Source organism: Gopherus evgoodei, chromosome 8 (assembly GCF_007399415.2).
Source record: "Gopherus evgoodei ecotype Sinaloan lineage chromosome 8, rGopEvg1_v1.p, whole genome shotgun sequence".
NCBI classification, from domain to species: Eukaryota; Metazoa; Chordata; order Testudines; family Testudinidae; genus Gopherus; species Gopherus evgoodei.
The window spans coordinates 97,198,541-97,215,780 of NC_044329.1; the positions used below are offsets into that span (position 1 = coordinate 97,198,541).

General features: G+C 40.8%; 1 pseudogene; it reads left to right on the plus strand.

The window, feature by feature from the left end:
* LOC115656786 overlaps window positions 1-17,240 on the plus strand; it is a 94,499-nt pseudogene that overhangs the window by 43,589 nt on the left and 33,670 nt on the right.

Below are 17,240 nucleotides of genomic sequence, written 5' to 3' on the forward strand. Positions count from 1 at the left end.
TCTCCCTCTCTTGCTACTGGAACTACCCCCCTTTCACTGTTGGCCCCATCAAGTTCCCCCATCCATTGATTCAGGTGCATGGCATTGATGCCTTTCTTCTCTTAGGTAAGTTCATGGGGGATATGTTCATCAATGGCTATTAACCAAGATGGTCAGGGATGCAACCCCATCCCTAAAGCACTGACTTCCAGAAGCTGGAACTGGACAACAGCAGATGGATCACTTGATAATTGCCCTGTTCTGTTAATTCCCTCTGAATCCTCTGGCACCAGGCCCTGTCAGAAGACAGGATACTGGGCTAGATGGACCTTTGGTCTGATCCAGTATGGCCATTCTTATGTTCTCTGGGTATCCCTTCTATAAACTGAGAATGCCAAGGATTCAGTTCTGAGTTCTTAAGGGACTCTGTGAGCACAAAATTCATGAGACACCTGAGATTATTAAAAATGTAAGGATTTAAAAATCTACTTGGCTGTTTGTTTTTTGCACTTCAGTCAGCTCAGGCAATGAATGTAGGCTGAACAGCTTCCCTTGGGTTTCCGGTCCCAGCTTCTGGTTCTCATGCCCTGGAACAGTGCTGCTGTGCTGAGCTCACAGCACTGCAGAAAAATGAATATTTAACTTTTTTTCAGAGTGACTTTTTAATTGAAATATTAAATATTTCATGAGCCTTTTCAGAAGGGAAAACCGCCAAATGAAGAAATTGGGCCTGATTTGCAGTTACGCAAATAACCCTTTATGCTGTAGTGGCAGCCTAACAGTGACGGAAATGGGAGCTACACCCTCTACAGAGGACATCCTTGTCTTGTCTAGGGCTGATGTGTGGATTGTATCCCAGATCTGCTCTCAGTCCCGCCCCCAGCCCCTGGTATAGGGATATGTCAGGCGTGGGGCAGGGTGTGACCAGATTGCACTGTGCTGTGGCTATTATCTGCTTCCTAGGGCCTGATGGGAACAAGAACAGAAGCTAGGACAGCTTGGAGGCTACTCTAATTTATCCTAGGAGCTGAGCAGGCCCTGTCTGCCCCAGAATACAGGGATCACAAAGGTGCTTTAAAGCTATCTTTATGGGCCCCCTCCTCTCCCCCAAATTCAGGAATGGAGGAACTGAGAACAGGAGCCAATCTGAGAAAGGATTTAAGAGTTGGCTAATTCAAATGGCTTTGAAATGAGGTATTCACAGAGGTTTACACTGCTGACTCCCAATCTTTCCATTACCTGCACAGATGGCCTTGTCTCATCCCCTTGAGTTTACGGTGATTCTAATGCTCATTGATGTCAAGATGCCATTGGCCTGTGCTAGGATTTCAGGATCAGGCCTATATAACCAATCCAAACTTTGGTAGGTAGTGCTGCAGCTTGCCTCCAATATTCCAGCTGGGGAAAAAATGATCTGTCATGGTCCTTTGTGAGAGCATTTGCTTCGTAAGTGAATTTGTCTAACACTCCAGTTCCACTCAAATAAAATCTGTAATCAAAACAGATGACACTTCTAATTTAGTGAGGGCCTCTCTGATGGCACTGACCTACAGCACTTTGAGTGGGACCATCAGTTCACATTCCTCTTCCCAATTAAATGACAAAAGCTAGTTAACTAATGGAATCAAAGCAATATCCCAGAATGGTGAGCTATGTAAGAAGGTATCTGAACTGTTTACGCACACTTGTTTGCTTTTTCATGACTTGAAATTAAAATGTCAGCTCTATATTGTGTTACACTCTACTTTTGAAGGGCAAAAAAAAAAGTATACTGGGGATATATACAGTATTTTTTTAAAGGTGCATTTATTGAGGGGCAGGGAGAGCTCATATAATGCAGATAGATTTTTTCATCATTGATGAAATCTGGAGTTCTCTGGATGAAGGCAGTGCAAGCAAATCTGGGCATGCTTGTGAAGTATCTAGCTTCCAGTTGTGGGGAGGAAGGAGCCTGCATAAATTTATTTAAGGAAAACAATGCAGTCTGACCCATTGCTTTTCCCTCTCTCATCTGTCCTGGGCGCCCACTGCAATTGCAGCAGATCTGTCAGGTTATCTCAGTCAGTCCCAGTTAAGAGACTTGCCCAAACCTTGCGTTTTCTCACTCTCACCTGTGTGCATCTGGTCTCCAGAAATCAGCCTTTACTGACAATAGGAAACCAATGTTTCCCATATGATTTTTAATCTCTCTCTCTCAGCACAGTAAACCTTGAGAGGAATCTCTTGGGAAATGCCCTTTGATACCCTCCAATATCTTTCACTCTGCTTTAAAAATTCCTCCTTCTCCGTCTCAGAAATCTCTGAAATGTCCTTTACTTCTCCCTCTTCCCCATGATAACAGAAGGTGACGTGTGAGCTGGGGCCTGGCACTTTGAATGCTGAAGATCTCGATGTCCCTCATAATGCAATGAGTTTCTCTGTCTTTGCCCCGCACCCCCCATTCATGGATTGATATTAAATGGAGTCTATGGCAGAGATGTCAGCTGGTACAAGGAGCTGGACTCAGCAGTCCTTTATCGAGACTTACAGCTTCACAGCTTTTCCTTGGCTGAACTCAAGCAAGGTCTGAGTAATGGAACTTTGGCTTTTCCTTTACTGGCTTTTATTGTTCGTACACTTTAGCTGCATCAGGGCTATGTGTGTTATATATGATTGCACGTGTACAAAATGGTCTCCTTGGTCTCACAGTGTTAACACACTGTTATGAGTCTTGGATTAATTACAGCCTCTCTTGTGGCCCTTTCAGAAGGAATATGGTCATCTGTTCATAGGATGTTTTGTCTTTACTGAACAAGACTTTTAAAAGGCTGGGGTCAGCTCCTTGGCGCTGAATGCTTAATAATTTTCATTTATCAGCTTCGCAGCTCAAGAGCTTGCCTCTGATCTAACTAGATTTATGTTGTATGAGCTGCGGATGTCCTCTGCTGGAAACCACAGTTCATTGCAACAAGCTCGATATATGCTTAAGCTTTTCAGACTCAAGAAAGAGGATGAATTGCACTTTCCTTAATATTGTCTGTGCAAAATGAGCTGGGGATATCACTTTGAAAACAGAACTGAGACTATAGTGATAATTTATAGTGTACGTACTGTATAGAATGTATGACTTGCTTGAAGGTCAGTGGGATGGTAGCTTTCTGCAAATATAAGAAATAACTGCACAAATCTTCCTTCCTTTCTCCCCTCCCCATGTTTTTTTCTAACCACACTAGAGCTTCCAGACAGACTGTACAGATTTCCACAAGAGCTTGTTCTTAAGTGGATGAAAGTGTACATACCCTCCACAACACAAGCCAAGCCAAAGGGAAATGATGTGAAAGAGAACTTGCCAGTTCAGGCTGTAGCTTAACCATGTGATGGACCCAAAGGCATCTCTGAAGCTGCCAATACAACTGCCTCTAGAATCTGCTAAAGAACCAGATGTACGTTGCATAGCTAGGCATCTGCGTCCTATTCTTGCCAAGTGAGGAGAAAAGAGCAGGGTGCGGAGGAGAAGCAGTAGAGGGCTGTGGGCTATTTGATTATGATTTAAGCTGAGAAACCAACCACAGAGATTTGTTTAATGTGTGTGTTTAAAATTTGTAAAGACCTACTTTAAATTTTTAAGAAACTAGCAACAGAAATTCTGTAAATTGAATTAAGTGAGATATAAACCTTTTTCACAGAGAAAGGCCTTGGAGTGGACAGAAAGAAATCTCAGATTTGTGCATAGATTAAACTGATTGCAACTATAAGGGAATAAAGCCCTATTCATTGCAAACTTAATAGTTACATTAAAGAATGTACAGAACATTTCCTAGAATCTTATGCATACTACTCCTATAGCCCCAAATGGATTCGACTGCTTGAAGTTGATATACTCATCATTTGAAGCCAGATATTAGATAGACGTTTGAAACTTTTGGAAAGTTTACTATCAGTTATCTTAATTTCTTATTCCCAGGAAAGTCTGAAAAGCTGAATGGGTCCTTTTCTATTATTTAAATGTACTTTTTCCATAAATATTTGTTTTGAAACTTAAACCAAAAATGATCATAGGATATTGTGGGGGCATTGGTGGGCCAGATCCTCAGCTGATGTAAACTGTCCTTGCTCAGTTAATTCCAGTGAAATCATGGAGCCATACTGATTAACTCCAGTTAAGGATCCAGCCCAGTGACCCCAGCTAAGGATATGTAGGGTTTCAATCCATTAGATTAGAGCTTTCTCAGATGGAGCACATCTGAACATATGCATGTTCCACAGAGCGATTTCAAGGAGATGAATACATCATTTAGATCCATCTTCCACACTGTTTGGATTGCACACTCCAGAGAAGTGTAATGGCCCTTAAGGAACTTGTACATAATGGCTGCTTCCGTTTTTGAAAAAAATGAGACTAGAGGAAATTAGCTTCCTGAACCTGATTTATTAGAAAAAAGCTTATTTTGCAAACTGGAAGGGAATCTATCTGTGCATTCCATATATACCAGGGCCATTCACGAAACACAGTCCACAGTTTCCTAGAAGTAAGAAGCTTGTTCAGCTTTTATACAATGAGTTAAAAACCCTTTACAGATGTGATTGAATTTGAGTTCTGTTTTCTTAGGCCTCTCTTTTGCAAGTCGCACTATACTGGCATCAGAGTCTGCAAGCACAGAACATTTTAACCCAGCAAACACGATACATTTGGTGAATAACAATTATTAGAATTGGCAGAGCACATTTTGTGGCAAGGAGATAAATCTAAATTAAACAGAGAGGCACTTGGTTAAAGTGCTGCTTAAAAACTTTCATCAGCAATGGAAGGAATAAGACCTTGTAAAATATTTGTTGCTGTATCTCTTGCAATTGCTCAGGACAACTTTATTTATTCAATTAACACCTGATTATTTTTAGGAATGTCTTTCCTTTAATGCTGTTTTAAAATTCCAGCATATTCAAATACCTTCTCATTGCATTCAAGTCCCTTTTGAATTTGACAAACTCTTGATTTATTTAGTTAGGTGCTTTTCAAGACAATCGCTATCCCAGTTTTAGGTAAGTCCAGTCCATGAAGAGCCTGAACCCACATTTCTTCTGTAGCCAGCTCTCCCAACAATGGTAGAATCATGGTCTAGCAGATAGGATGCTAGATTAGGACTCTGGAGACCTTGATTCCCACCCTAACCACAGACTTCCTATGTGACCTGGGCAATTCACTTAATCTGCCCTGTGCATCTGTTCTCATTTATTTTGAGAAAAAAATGGCTTACTACTTCTCTACCTTGCCAGAGGTGTTGGGACGATAAAATCCATAATGGTTGTGAAGCACTTCAATGTTATGATGCTGAGGGCTATGCAAGTACCTAGAGAGATTGCCTTTAATGGCAGTTCTAGCTGTGGAAGACATGCTGGATCAGGCCCAGGATATCCAAAACTATTTTAAAGGCCCCGAAAACACATTCAAGAAGCTGTCATAATTTCACCTCTGGTACGGAACTCACTGACGGTCTCCACGGAAGCTTGTCAAGCTCTGATAGTGATGAACTAATAAGGTGGAGGGACTTCCACTGAGATTGTTCACCACTGGCTGTGCACGAACAGGAATAACCGCAAGAGCAGCCAAGTGGATCTCAGTTGCCATAATCTAATGTAAAAAGGATCATGTCCTAAGGCTGATGCTGCTTCCACTGAAATGAATGGCAAAATTCCTACTCATTTCAACAGGAGCATGATTGGGCCATGAGATGACTGAGTCCCAGGCTTTGTAGTTGTACTTTGATTCCCAGTGATTGGGGTTTGAATCCCATGACTGGTGTCCATTTGAAGATGACTTGAGTATTCTGTTCTAAGTTTTCACTGTCCAGTTCCCCTCACCCTCCCGCCTTCCTATAGGACTGATGCTAGTGTACATGCACGATGACACAGAAAGCCTAGAGGATAGTTTTACCATACAGCTGACAGATGGCAAGCACACAGTCCAAGGGACACTTTACATCTACATCATGCCAGTCAACGATGAAATCCCTCATCTTTCCAGGTTAGCTATTTAAGTGACATTGAACGCAAAATGACTTTAAGAAAAAACTGCATGCACTAGCCAGGGAAAACATGGTTTCTTTCTAATTGTTAGCATTTTGAGTAAATTGTTGTTGGTAGGAAAAAAATATTTTTTCCTTGTACAGTAACGATATTGAATTGTGACCTGAGCCAGAGTTCAGCTAAAGCCTTGACAGACTAAATACGATTGAGTGAATGTAGGGGCATTTTAAGGACATGGCAAAATCCTGGCTGCATTGAAGTCAAGGGCAAAACTCCCACTGATTTAATTTGGGCTAGGATTTTACCCTTCCTTCTCCTCCTCCTTCATCACCTTCTCCCCCCCCCCCTTCCCAACCCACAACACATTTTTCATTTTCCCCAGTCTACTTTTGACAATTACTCTCATTTACTGCAGTGTGATGAGGTCCCTACTGATGCTCGTTAGCAGATAGGGGCTAAATCTGCTCTCTTTACATGTTAACCCTCCTACCGACTTCAATAGGTGCTGAATGGATCCAGAGCGCGCAACCTGCAGTGCCAAATGCTCTGAACATGCGTTTTGCGAGGTGCTATTGTTGCTATTCTTACAATGTTTTTAAATTGACTCCTGCTCTGACTGGAGAGCAATAATCTCGTGTGTTATAGCCCATTCATGATCTTGCTAAAACAACAGTGTTCTTTTTAATTTGGAAATATTCTATGGTAAATGCAGGAAAAGCTAATTTTCCTTAAAACAAGTTTATTTGTATGTAATGTGATGAGCTGGGATTTCCTTGTACAAAACCTGAAAGTTAAGCTTACAAGTATTAAGGCCACGTTTTCCAATTCCAGTGTTTAGGCCCCAAAGTAAATGGCCTGATTTTCAGGAAAACACCTACAAAATTGACTTTAATTGTCAGCCTTCTGTAAATCAGACAGTTTGTTCAGCTGCGTAATTACTACAGCTAGTGGAAATATTTTTCCAGAAAAAAAGATGAAAAATAATTTTTTGATTAAGGGTTTGTAAAGCCACAAACCTCAAAACAAAATAAAACAACAAAAGTTGGAAGTGATCAGAATCTGAAAATGGTTTGTTTTTCATTAACTGATTTTGTTGTTGTTGTTGTTGTTGAAAGTTGAAAATAAAGATGGAAAAATTTCAACTAACTTTTTTTATAGGGAAAAAATTATACATTTGCTGACCAGTTCTATTAGTTGCAGATTTAGATGCCCAACTTTAGGTATCGAGCTTTGAAAACTGAGCCCCAAACATTTATTTAGATATCTATGTGCTGATTTTCATTTGAAAATTTGGCCCATAATCTAAGGTGCAGTGCAGATGTGGCTGTTGCTCCCACTCTGGGGTAGGGAGTGGGGAGTGACACTGTGGTATGTTCCAACTGGTATGACTTGTTTATAAATGCTGTAAACATTGAACAGCTACAAAATGGTAGAGTCTCTGCTTTCTGCCTGGATTTCCTCTGCGGCTCACCTGTTCAGAGTGTGCAAAACTTTCTCCTCTATGAGGGAAACCGCTAACCTTTCATCCCTGACTTTCAGATTATGGAACCCTGGGGCAATGGAGATTTATGAACCCCCCTTAAATGTCACAGTGTAACATCAGAAATTTGACGGTACTCGACTGTACTTAATAATATTCAGGGCTGGCCTTTGGTCAAACAGCTCTCTGGAGGAGCCAGGGTTTGGAGCTTCCCAGAGTACAGAAGGCTGTCAGGGAGCAAGGGACAGGCTACACCACGTGACCTATTGAGGCCACTTCCAGCCCTACATTTCTATGATTCTCAGTTATTTGATGCATTTAACCATTTTTTTGTCTCATGGAATCTCCATCACAGTTTGCTGTGATTAGTCAGATTTAGTTGGTGTTCAAATTAATTAAACAAAAAGCTTTTTAATTTGTTACACTCTGGGACTGTGCAATATTATTCAAAATTTGAGCTGTGCAGCTTAGTCATGATAAATCAGAGGATGCAAATGGTATTGTTTCTTTTTCCTGGTTGGATAAAGATGGAAGCACTTACACCAACAGTGAGTACCAGAGTTTGTGCAACCTTTACCCTTGTTGGTGGGTACTTACGTGACTAATGTTATTGATGACAATGGGATTACCCAGAGAGTAAGTGTTCACCATCATGAGTAAGAGTTGTACAACTGGGCCTTGTAAATTTACTACACAAGTATTTATGCATGTAATTTTGACATTTCCTTTCTGCAAACTATATGTCAGAAGAACATGATCACTTGAATGTCTGTGCAATGCAAACACAAAAAGAGAGGATGACAACAGTTGAACAAATTTAAAATATTTTCTTGCAAAAAAGTTTTTGTATTCACCAATTTACTCATAAATAGGATTGAAAATTTTCTGCTCCTTCTTGCCTGTTAACTTAGGAATTATAAGGCTTAATTGGCTTCTATGATTGTAATGGAAAGCAGTGTAAAAATTTAAAATAACTACCAAGCTTTGAGAGATATTCTTCCAGCAAAGGAAAGCCACACAATGCTACTTGTGCACCATCCATAGTCTGTGATTCTGGAAAAGGACATAACTCATATGTTGACATAGGCAGGACTTTTCATTCAAGTACCATAGTAAATGTTTGTTTAAAGTAAAGATAAACAACCCTTGGTGCTTGATGCTAAGACAAGCCTGTTCATGCCTAATAAATTGGAGAAATTGCTCAAGAATACTTCATCCATAAGAAAACACGAGTACTGCTGCCAAGAGAAGTGAGACCTGTGGTCTCATGCTGTGTAAAGTGATGGACAAATTAGTGTGTCCTGGGTATGGCTCTCTTTCGAACACAATTTTCCAGAAATGTGAAAACGTTCTAGGGAAATTACTAGATATTATTTACTTTTTCCAGCCAAATATTCCCTGTTTAGGTACGTTCACCTTTTTGCAGAGCTGTTTAGCTTACCAAGCCCCACACCAGAGCCTAAGGTACCATCTTTAGATAATCTGAGCAGCAGAGCAACATCACACCACATCCTCCATTTAAAATTCAAGGGAGATATGGGGCCAGGCAGGGCCGTCCTTAGGATTTATGGGGCCCTACGCAGTATTATTAAACTGGTACCCCTATGCCGGATGGCAGCCCAAGCTCACAGCCTGGTGGGGGAGGGGGAGGAGGGACTTGACAGCAAAGGATAATGAGATGCCCAGCCTGCCTCATGGTGGCGGAGAGTCACAGTTCCCCGCAGAGACTTCCATGCACTCTCCCTCATGCAGAATGGACATGAAGAAAGTACCTAATTAAAAGCACTAAAATTTGGGAATAAAAAATGTCAGTCACAGGTTTTTTGATATGCCCTGAAGTTTGTCAGAGATTTATTTGCAAAAACTTCATAGTAAGGGTGAGTCAGCTGTCCTGCTGAATACAACATTACATATAATGGAATACATGATGCAGCTCTTCTCTGTTTTACATTTTCTTCATCAGTATTTCTAAGTTGAATTTATATTTTAAATTTACTCAAATCTTAAACCAGCATTCCAGATTACTACATATTTAACTCACTGAAACAAATCAGAGAAGTTTAGTGTGTTCATAACAATGTTCATTGCTTTTAGAAAAAGGGAACAGTAATTTACTTTGTGTGATCTCCATAACAAGAGACATGGTTATGAAATTTCACCAACTTTAAAAAAATATGTTTCCAAAGATTTTATATGACAAGGATTTTGTCTTACCAAGGTACTGATTTTGCTGGAGGGTTCTTTTAAAACTAGTTTGTCGGATAGTCAGAAGTAAAGAAAGGGAACTCTTTGTCCAGCTATCTGGAAGGGAAGGACTGTTGTCCCTTTAAGCGCTCTCTTCAGTGGGGAGTGGGGGGAAAGGTGGTGAAGGGATGGACAGAAAGGACAGGAAGACTTGGAAGCACTTTTTTTTTTAACTATAGTAATTAAAATGTGTATTTTAGATAAGGGAGGTTTTTTGAAGGATTTCTTTAAAAAACTATGTGTGAAGATCCACACATTTAAGGCTAAAGATGATTGTGCATCTAAAACTCTATGCAAGCATTTTTTAGAAATGTGATTTTATAATCTTCACCAGCTCACTAATGAAATATTTTTAAAGCAAATTTTAAACTAAGGTCCTGTAGACTGACATGTTCTGTGTAAATATTACATTAATGCACAACTGTTTTTGTCAGTAAAGTCAGAAACTGACAGTATAAAAATTTACTTGGGCATAAGCTTTCGTGGACATCTGATGAAATGGGTTCTAGTCCACAAAAGCTTATGCCCAAATAATTTGTTAGTCTTTGAGGTGGCACACAAGGACTCGTCCTTGTTTTTGCTGATACAGACTAACAGGACTACCACTCTGAAACCTGTCAGTATATACCTTGGGGTTGGCAAATGCCTGTTAAATGGCTATATTTCCCCTTGAATGTCTCTTTAACAGTTTCAATGTTGTGCTAATAGGTCTGGCAGGCTGGAGGTTTTTTCACTTTTAACTACTAGATTCCCTCCCAAGGAAGACTCACCAGGCTAGAGCAGCCATCTGTGGGAGCCTGCAGGAAGGGTCAGAACAGGGATAGGAAAACAAGAGGCTGGACACTAAGACCCAGTGGTGCCCCAAATTTTCAGGTGCCCTACGCAGCTGCCTATGTTGCCTATGCCTAAGGACGGCCCTGCAGAGACCCCAGCAGCCAATCCCATTCCTCAGACTGTGCTGCATTTGGCTCTCTCTAGGACCCAGCAGCCCTCCTTCTACACTGTCTGGGCTGCCTGCAGAGTGGTGCCCCCAGGCAGAGTGAGGCCCTACGCCGCTGCCTATTCTGCCTATGCCTAAGGACGGCCCTGGGCATGGGCAGGAAGCCTTTTTGGCAGCATTCTTGTGTCGAGTGCTGTACAAACATATAAAGACATTCTGTGCCATCTCCAAGAGTTTCCAGATTTAAAATAAAAAGGATCATCTCCTTGCTCACACCCCAACTGACCACTACTATGTCCAGGAACTAGATGACTTTTCCGTCAAGCCACTTCACTCATATTCTTTTCAATGCGTCGTTTCCCTCCCCTCCCTTGTTAGTACTGCTGCTGCTTTAGTGGCAGCCTAAGTTTTCTACCTCCCAAAGGTTTTGGCCTCACCCCTGGGAGATGGCTATGGCTGGACCCAAGGAGGTAGCATAGGATAATGGTACTGGAGCTGAGGGCTGGATAGGGGAGCTGCTTCCTGCCATTTCTATTTATTTTTCTGACCAGCTCAGAAAAAGAGCAACCCTCCATTGCACTGATCTGAGTGTAGTGTTATGTAAAATACATCCTCAGAAGCTAGTAGCTGCTGTGCAAGATAGAGACATGGCTAAGTGCAAAGAGGGACAAGAATTTCAGCTCACAGATTATAGTTGTACGATGCCAGTTGTGAAGTGATGTGCCTTTAGTTTACTCACTTGGTGTCCTGTTTCGTGTATTCCTCAGGAATACAGGTTTGGAAGTTGAAGTTGATGAGCATAAGGTCATTTTCAGTGTAGCATTAGAAGCAGAAGACAAAGATTCCCCCAGGGATAAACTCCATTACATCATCAACAATGTGCAAAAATTAGGAGACTTAAAGTTAAGGGGGTTATGTCTTTCAGTGTCCATCTATTTTTTTCTTGTAAGCATGCAGCATTTCCACTTAATTCTGAACACAGTATTTGCACACCTGAAGTGGTCCACACTTAACCTCTTGCATGGTTTGCCTTTATTGATAACACAAATAGTAACAATAAAACAAACTGCAGCCAAAATTCTCCTGATTTTGATTAGTCCTAGGAGTTCACCCTGTAGTACCTCTCTTTATCTTCCTCAAATTTCCTTTGCCTCAGGAATAAAAGGATTTCAGTGTCTATCCTTTTTGAATTAAAGCTAATAGGACCTACCTGATCTGACATCAACACAAGCCAGTAGACATAACCCTACATCACTGCGCAGAGTCTTAGCATCTGACATTACGATAAGTCAGCAGAAAAATATCACCTCTCTGTACTGTGTCCTAGAAACTGACACTTTGCTCCCTGACTCTTTGAACCATCTCTTGTAATAAAACATTTTATCTGACTTTTATATTGGTTCACTAAGCCACTATGCTGTCTTCTTTCTTTTATAATTAAGCAACTTGAGAAATCCATTGGGGTCGATAAATTTTGAGAACTCTTATATAAAACAGAATATAAAGTGGATAGTCTTGCTGTCAGAAGCCAGTAAAAGTCAATCCCTTTATGTGGCACCTCTACAAATAGAATTATGTCATTGCAAAATATTAGTAAGAAATTGTAAGGTTTTAATGCAGGGCTATAAAATGTAATGAGTCTCACATAATTTACTAATATAAATGCATGTGTGTGGAGGGAGAGAGGGAGTGATTTTTAACAGTAGAATTCCAACTTTTTGGCATTTTGTGTGCATGAGGAAATCTAGCTCATAGAAATATATTACAGTGTATTTCAGCATTTTTTTGTTTTGCTTTGCTTGCTGGGAATGCCCAAAAAATCGTTCCAGGAATCAGGTGGTCATGCTTGACAATTTTTCAGTAAAAATAGCAAAATGGTAAGAAAATGGAAAATGTTACGGTGCTAGTTAGGATGGCTATATTAGTTCTTGGCTATGGTATAGTGCTTTACCTATCTGCTGATGCCTGCTAGATGAAGCAAAAATGTTGTAGATTTAAAAAAAACAAACAAAGTGGTATATTTCAGTGCTCAAAGTTTGCTTTTCTTTTTTTAAAAAAAAGATATATAATTATATGACCAATCTTTTGAGTCGTTAATTTTATAAGGGGCTCATCTGATTGAGGTTTCATGTTACAGTTCTGAATGCTTGAGTTGTGTTAAAGTTAAACATGATCTGTGAAGTTGGGGAAATAAGTTCATTGCTTCTTCACTGTTCAGTCTCATGGACATAAGCAAACACGTTTGCTAATAAAAATGTATAGTAGGGATTGAGCCTTCTAAATAAAAAGCCGAAGTTCTCTGAGAGATGGTTTAAATTACAAGCTCAGCTTTTTGTCCTGTCTGATAATACCGGTCAATAATGACAGCAAGCTGATCAAAAGTGGAGGAGGAAAGGGTATGATAGACCTTATTCATTAAATATCCATGCTAGACATTATATTGGAGCAAGAGTAAATATTTCAATAGTAAGACTATTTAACCAAATCAAAACTCTTTTCAGGTGCCACAACTGTTCACTATTGCGTGTACGAACAAACTGGCTTTTCCATCCAACGACAGCTTCATTAATATTCTTAACTCCTTAGCAGATTCAGACCTAAAGAGTTAGAAGTTCTAAAAAATGGCAAACAATCAAATTGCCCAATTTTTATGGGTTTTGGAAGCGGGATTTTGTAGGACTGTAAACAGGGCTATGGCTTCAATGAAAGTAATATATATAATATATATTCAGATTTGGAACCCAACATATTTGGGTATTTTCAGCATTGCTACCTCTTCTGATGTGCGCTAAGTCTTCCTTGGGCAGGTGAGATGCAGTGCAGGAGCTTGCTGGGTGGGATGATGCTGAGGTGTGATGGTCACCGCGTAGGGTAAGTTATCAGCCATAAAGAATAGGATAATAATAAATGCGTGCAAAATTAACTTGTGCCTCTGCGTTTCAAAAGACTAACAGGTATGGTGGCAACACTGAACTTGAAGAAGAATACGATTGGGTTCAAAGTGCCTGCTGTGATTGGTGCTGGCCTAGGTGGACTCCTAACCCTCTTCTGCCCTCCCATCCCCATCACTATAGCAACACCCTCACATTCCGACAAGTTCTTGCTATCCCAGTCTCTCCCTCCCTTTTCCCTGGCAGACTCTATACACTTGGAAGATATTCTTCTCTAGGTTCCTCAAAGAGGTAAGTGACCTACTGTAACTCTTCTTCCAGCAGACTCCCAGCACCCCACAGCCTTGTCCTACCCTGTAGCTCTTGGCAAACATAGAATGCTCAGTTAGGGGCAACATTCACCTGAATCATTTAAAGTATTTGTCTTTGGAAAAGGTTCTGGGGTGAATTTTGATCATGTTCTTACTCCAGAAGTCAGTTCATAAAGGTGTAAGCTATTTCTAGTACTGTGGACATAAATGATTGTAGATGCTACAGGTTTGTGCAGGGTGGTACGTAATGCCTCTTTGCGATAGCCAGGACAATTATGAATGTACCCTAAGGTGTGAAGCTGCTGTTTGTGGTGTCTAGACTTGTGATTACTGAAATTGAATTAAACTGGAGGAAATTAGGCTGGAAGGAGAGTGGGCTCCTGGGGGGAGGGAGTGGGGAGGATAGAAAAGATAAAAGAAACTATGGTACTCTTCTTAAGAACCCTGTACACCCTCTGAACAGCAAAAGCCCCCACATGTCATCCTCATGTTTGGAAGAAGGCTATTTTGCTGCTGCTTGGTTGTTTTTTGTTTTTTAAAGTGAGCTGGGAAGAAGCCATGATGGCACTTTTTACCATACCCTATACAAGCAATGGATGCATACCAGTGGCTGCCAGTCTGAAAAGGCCAAGCAGACTAAACATCCTCAGAAACTCCCTGCCCATCCTGCCTCCACCTGGGCATTTTGATGAGTTGCTTTAGAGCTAACAAGACTTTGCAGTGGGTGATAGGTCCCAGCTGAACTAGTCTAACTCTAGACAGAATTATTCTGGCAAAGAGTTTGAAAACATAATCCAGTATTGAGACAGAGTTTGGGATGGAGTGGAAGGGACACTGAACCACTGACGGGAAAAGGTTATTGATAGTGGACTAATCCATCTCTTGCTCTGGGCAACCCCTTTCTTGTTCCTCTCTTCTATTTCTTTAGTTGTCTTATTCTAATATCTTCTCATCATGATATCTAAGTGCTTTGTGCCTCTCCTTTGGCAGAACACCTGCTTCTGGCCAGCTAGCAAGTACAAATAGAAACACCTGAATGTCAGCTATGAACATTACAGTGTGCTACAATGGATCCATCTGCAGTATTTGGCACATGTCAGGGATTTTTATGTGTGACTGACTGGGAAGTAGGATACCACAGAGAGACAGAGCCGTGTGTGAGCATCCACTGAGCAGACAGAAAACATTGTTTTGGCTAGGGTGCCAACTAGGGTTAGGTGGGACAGTCTGGATTTCTCCCAGCTAATGCATTCAATAAAAATTTCTAGGTTGATTCCAGAAAGGCAGGAGGTAGTTTTTCCAGAAGGACAAGCTTAGATATTGACATTAGTGGTTGTTTCATTTCTTTAGAGAGTAAAGCTAGTACCCCTAATAATACTTCAGTCAAAAGTCTTATTGTATGTTACTCGATTGCATGTACCGTGTCTTGTGGATTGGCCCATGTGTTAGCTGTGGAAAAGGCGCCCCAGTGGGTTTTTCTTTTTTCATTTGTGGGTACAGATCCAACCATTTCATTCTGTTTTTCAGGTCATGTCATCTTGGACCACTCTGTATCCTGGAATGAATTTCACTCGAGAGGATGTGGACATGAGCCTCCTCTGGTATTTCCACACTAACATCCGGGGTGTAAAGAGTCGTGGTTGTTTCCAGTTTTACGTGACAGATGGGGAGAACAGCTGCCCACCGGAAAGCTTCTACATCTCCATTAGAAATGTGGGCAAAGGTAGGAAATGAGCCTACAGCAATCGTGGGAAGGTTTAGCCCAATGTATCTAGTTCGCCTAAGTGAAAACTGCAGTGTGTTAAAAAGAAAGGAAATGCTCCTTTTCCCTTTATGTGGCACTGATGTATTTTAAAATGCATGGGCAAAGTTTGTAGTTCATTTCCTCCGTGGAGGCCAGCTCCTCCTGGCATTCTGATGAACAAACTCATTAGAATAAAATCCATTATGCGCATAACTAATGACACAAGTTGACAAATCTGTTGACAATTATGGCCACATCCCTCGTGCATTTACTCATAACTGATTGAAGTGGCCAAGAGAAGGGAGTTCAGTCCAGAAGTCTTACAGCTCACCAGCTCCAAGTGCAGTGGTCTGAGATTATTTCCCCACTGGATTATAAAACTGTCATTAGTGAAGGTAACTGTCTTTGTAGGCAGGGTGGGGGTATTCCTGGGCTCTTATTTTTCTGGCTGGGTGGAAAAAAAAATCACACAAGGTCTGTTCCAAATACTATCGCATGTCCTTTAGAAATGAATAGAAATCAAATTGAGACACCAGTGTCCTCAGAGTGTTAAATTTTACTAAATTCTTGCCAGGCGGCTGTAATTTATTGAATGTAGGTTTTGTGAAATAGTGCTCCAGTCAGTGAGAAATTGGCACAAGAGAAATGGAGGCAGCTAATTCTCAGGGGGTCCTTGTTGGCAAAAACCCTCTATTGAGTCCTCATGCTACTTGTGCTCATAACTGCCGAAAAACCAGGAGTGCCATCTGCAAACTGTGATTCATAAACACTCTGTCAGTCTGCCATGTACCCTGACATCATGAAATAACAAGCAGCATTGTAATAAAGAGAGGAGGTTTGCAGTCGACCAATTAAATGCATCTAATTTATTTCTGTTACAGCTGAGGCTTTATTTATTAGTAAACAGCTGCATTTGTTACATTTTTTTTCTTTAACTAGGAGTGTGCCAACTGGCACTTTTGATAATCCATTAATCCTAAATAATCATCTGGGTACTTCATGGATGCTGGGGAAAAAAGAGAGAAAAGGTTATTAAAAATTAAAATGTAACCTTGCAAGTAGGATGGAGGGTACTATACTGCAGTTGGCCTACATGAGTTACAGAGACATAAAGTTAGCAGGGCAACTTGTGTGCTAAGTATACACCCTCATGCACCTGCCTTGGCAGTCAACTGCAAGGGAGGTAAACCCCATGCAGGATCTGAGCCTATGAATTTTAAATATAGCCTGTATATGGAGAAAGAGCATTTTGCCTGCTGGTTTCCCTTCCCTGCCCCTTTCTTAATGCTAACTTGATTCTCAGCTTCACTAAGAGTCTGCTAATTGGTTGTCAAAGTCTAATTAGCTGATATTACAAAAAGTGTGTGTGTGTGTGTATATGTATATGTATATGTGTGTGTGTATATATATAGAGAGAGAGAGATTTGCCTTTTATAATTGGAGCTGAAAACCCAACCTTTTCCCCTTCTCCCCCGGTGTGTGTTAATTGAGTTCTAGGACTTTTCAGTGTATTTTTAATGCTCTCTCCTTTTCAGTGCTCTGGAAAGCTTGGCAGTTAATGAGACAATAATATGTGCAATTAAGGAAAAATGTGGTACAAAATAGGCAAAAGCTTGTGCAATTGGTAGTGGCTACTGGAGTGTGTGTG